The sequence below is a fragment of the Rhagoletis pomonella genome, unplaced genomic scaffold (assembly GCF_013731165.1).
Source record: "Rhagoletis pomonella isolate Grant_MI unplaced genomic scaffold, Rhpom_1.0 Rhpom_scaffold_03833, whole genome shotgun sequence".
Lineage (NCBI taxonomy): Eukaryota > Metazoa > Arthropoda > Insecta > Diptera > Tephritidae > Rhagoletis > Rhagoletis pomonella.
The window spans coordinates 14,509-19,340 of record NW_023462384.1 but is presented as its reverse complement, the minus strand read 5'-3'; positions in this window follow the sequence as shown (position 1 = coordinate 19,340).

Genomic DNA, 4,832 nt, shown 5'->3' with positions numbered 1-4,832 from the left:
AAAAACGGTGACTTTTGGCATCAACTGTGCTCCTTATCTCGCGATAAGGACATTGCATGAACTAGCTGATGAGGTCGAGAGCTCGTTTCCAATCGCATCCGAAATTTTGCGAAAGTGTATGTACGTGGACGACGTACTTGCTGGAGGACACAGCATCGAAGCAGCGATTAAAGCTCGAGAAGAAATACTACAGGCACTGGATTCAGCAGGGTTCCCGTTAAGAAAGTGGACTTCGAACTCCAGTAAAATACTTGAAGGTATACCGAAATCTCATTTACTCACCGACGATTTTCTAGAGTTTGAAGAGTCTAGTACGGTTAAAGCACTTGGCATCAGATGGAATGCCAAATCTGACTACTTCTATTTCACAGCAAAGCCAATAGAAAATCGTGACGTCATCACTAAAAGAGCGATACTTTCAGCCTTCGCCAAACTGTTTGACCCGCTCGGTTGGCTCGCTCCAGTGGTCATTGTCGCCAAGATCATTATGCAAAATATTTGGTTGGAGGGAACTGGTTGGGACGATACCGTGTCTCCGACCACATTAGACCGTTGGCAGGCATTTATGCACGACTACATGGACATTAATACCATTCGCATACCAAGATGGGTTCACTTTACGCAAACAGATGACGCCGAAATACATGGATTCAGCGACTCTTCGGAGAAAGCATACGCGGCGACTGTTTTCTTGAGAGTTAAGACTGCGGAAAAAGTTGTGGTCAGCCTTCTAATGGCAAAAACAAAGGTAGCGCCCGTCAAAACAGTATCGTTACCCCGTTTAGAACTTTGCGGCGCAGTTTTGCTTTCGGAAACCGTAGAAGCGGTCGTCGAAAATCTGAGTCTTGGACATTTGAAAATAAATCTCTGGACAGATTCGACAATAGTCCTCGCATGGATCCGGAAACCACCGTGTTCGTGGTCAACTTTCGTTGCTCACCGAATAACAAAAATTGTAGACAAGGTGGGAACCGAAAACTGGCGTCATGTGGATTCGGCATCAAACCCAGCAGATCTGGCGAGTAGAGGACTTTCGGCGAGTGATCTAGTCAACAACTCCTTGTGGTGGCAGGGTCCTTCTTGGTTACAAGAAGACTATTCGAGATGGCCAGCACAAGAATCGGACTTTGACACAACCATTGAAGAAAAAAGGGTGCACGTTCATGCAACAACAAAAGTAAAAGACTTTCACGACATTCTCGATCGATTTTCTGATTTATCACGGGCTTTGAGAGTTATATCTTATATTATGAGATTCTATCAAAGAATCAATCCCAAAACGAAATCTTCCTTTAAAGCGGAGTGTCGTTCAATTTCGGCCAACGAAATTAAAACAACGACCCAACGCTTAATAACAATTTGTCAAAAACAATATTACAGCGAAGAATATACAAGGTTAAAATCTGGAAAATCCATCGACGGAAAAAGTGAAATCCTGCCTCTTAACCCGTTCATCGACAAAGATGAGATTCTGAGGGCTGGTGGTCGTCTGAGCGCATCTAGCGATCTGTCCTACAATGAACGTCATCCTATCATTCTTCCGTATGGTTGTAGGATGTCCCGTCTCTTGGTCCAGTTTATCCATAAATTTTCCGTGCACGGAGAAAACCAGCTGATGCTGCGACTTATCCGATCGCAGTATTGGATTCCCAGAGTGAAAAACTTGATACGGTCCGTCATACATAACTGCAAGGTCTGCACGATCCACAAGAAACGGTCGCAAACTCAACTTATGGGAATCCTTCCCAAAGAACGCACAACCTTTTCCCGTGCATTCACAAACACGGGGGTGGATTTCGCGGGCCCGTTCGACATCAAGTCCTACCGGGGCAGAGGATGTCGCATGTCAAAAGGCTATGTCTGTCTCTTCGTCTGTTTCTCGACGAAAGCCATTCACCTTGAAGCTACCAGCGACCTTAGCACCGCGTCCTTTCTAGCCGCTTTCGCAAGATTCGTTGCTAGACGAGGATGTCCAAAAAACGTTTACTCCGACAATGGTACTAACTTTGTCGGAGCCTCACGATCTTTACGATCGGAATTCAAAGCATTTTTAGCTGAGGCACGCAATAGCACCCTCACTAAGTACAGCCATCAAGCCTTAGAGTGGCATTTCATACCCGCTGCGGCCCCTCACATGGGCGGTTTGTGGGAAGCTGGGGTGAAAAGTTTCAAAACCCACTTTAAAAAGGTCGCGTCCGACCACAAATATACTTTTGAAGAGTTCACCACACTCTTATGCCGTATTGAGTCTTGTCTCAACTCACGACCACTAAGCCCCTCTTCAGACGAACCGTCTGACCTGGAGCCGCTTACCCCCGGTCATTTTCTGGTCGGCGGGCATCTTCTTGCCCCACCCGAAATCGATGTAAATGAAAGTCCAGTCTCAATCGTAAATCGATGGCAGAAACTGAAGGCCCTACACCAGACATTCTGTAGGAGATGGAAAATGGAATACCTCACCGAGATGCAGAAACGCATCAAGTGGAAACATCCACAAACCAACTTAAAACAAGGGGACCTGGTCGTTGTTAAAGAAGAAAACCTGCCACCAAACGAATGGAGATTGGGCAGAATAGTCAAGCTACACCCAGGTTCCGACAACCGAGTAAGAGTAGTCGACATCGAAACAGCTAAGGGAGAAATCAGAAGGCCAATTGCAAAATTGGTCCTACTTCCGCCCTACAAAGAAAATAGCACCACCTCGCAGTAAACTTCCTACCTACTCTGTATTCCACTTCACAAAACCCACCTATTCCACTTCTTACTCCCTACGCAATCCCACATATCAAATGTCAATGGCGTTTCAGAGTTCAGCATTCTCAAACACCAAATATTCCCGCAACAGAATTATCGCTATGAATAATTTCAAGAGCGCATCTCAAAAACATGAAATATTTTAAATTAGTCAAAAGAGTCGCCGTCATATCTCGATTTGAGAGTTGGCCCAGACCCCGCACGTTCGTTAAATCTTTGCTTTCATGTCCAGAAAAATAGAGAAATTCAGAGGCTTCATTACTAAGAATGCGTTGATTTAAGCGTGGCATTACATGATCCTGATTCATTAAGTAATCATTAACAGAATCAGAGTCTGTTAAATCTCCTTTATATACCGCTTTCTGAAAAATGCTAGCCTGTTGAATAATTTCTGAAAATATCGCTTCTTCGAATTCACTATCAGAGGATAATAAATTTTGTTGCATAGGTACACCATTAAGTAATGCTTGTGGGGAATCAACAAAACCTAAACGCTCAATGAATTCCGCCGACAATTGTTGACCATAGTCATAATCGGAGTCTTCTCTTAGAATATCATCAATGTTACTGCCATATAAATTACTAAACAATTTCTCGGTATATAATAATTTAAATTAAAAAGCCGAAGAGACCTTTACGGCTGAATTGTCTGTTTACAAAATATTCCCAGCTAGTAAACTGTGCCCCGTTTAAGTTGATATATATTTGTACATTTTGAAACTCCATAAACAAAATTATAACGTGATCGCTAGTTTTACAACAGCCGATTTCTAATAAATCTAAGGTAGAACCAGCTTTTATAGTACATGACTAGTGGAATTCACTGTAAATGGTATGCCCCAGGTATAAGCAGCAGTTAAAAGGGAAAACATAGAATCAGTTTTTCGTTTTTTGTTTTAAAATTTCCAAAATAAAGTGTTTTTTTTGTTTTAAATTTCTTCTAATCGGTTACGAATTACATATGTCAAGCAGCTTGGTATGCTTTTTTTTGTTAAATAAAATGCCAAGCTTATAGTGGAAGAAACGGAAACACAAGCAAGTGGTAGCTAATCAACGGAGTGCACACCGAGGAGTGCACACCGAGGACATTTAAATATTATACATATAAACAATACACTCTTCCAACGATATTTTGTGTTATACATACGGTGACCATAAATATGGATTCAAAATGAAAGACAATTTTTCAAAAAATATGCCTACATATATTAACGTAGCATAAAAATATCAAAAGAGTATTTATGATTCTAATTTCTTAATACATTTTAAACTTTAAAAAATGAATCACGTTTTCTTCATCGATATTAATCTTTTTTTCACATGAATATTTATAAAAGTATCGCACGACATATTACAATTACAATAGCTTACACGAAAAGTGAAAAGCTTTAAAATATTATTTTATAGGCAAATGTTGAGTCGTTCAAAACGGAAACAATAAAATTTTTTTGTTTTTTTTTGTACTTTTCGCAGGTATTTGTCAAGAATCGACGTAAACGACGAGTTACAAAGTTCCCTTTACAGGAATATATAATTTGTGCAGATCGCGCTCCATAGCATCTACATTTCTACATTTCTGTGGCTCAAAATTTACTGTAGTGATATATCTTCCTTATTGAATTTTTAAAATAATGGAAAAAACATATTCAAATGAATCTGCGTATTTGATTGAAAAGCTCACTTTCCTCGACGGCGACGACAAAATGCAAATGGTAATGATAACTTTCATTGAAGTCGCCACAAGTCGTATATTTTAGTAAGAGGCACATCAATACCCTTCGAGTTGTAAGTTGCTTACGTTGATTGGGAGATTTTTTCATGAGATATTGAAGAAAAGCTACGAAAAGTACCAAAAATCACCTTTTTGAAAAAAAATCCATCCATTGTCCGATAATTTTGGAATAACGAATAAAATGTGGGACAAATGCAGGACACTTGGGGAAAATTCAGTACATTTTCAGGTTTTTCAGATTAGAGAAACAACGCAAATTCAAATAAATGTAAATAAGCAATAATCCAAATGAATTACTTATAAATTATTTTTAAGTTAAAATAATTCATTATTATTTTATTGCAAA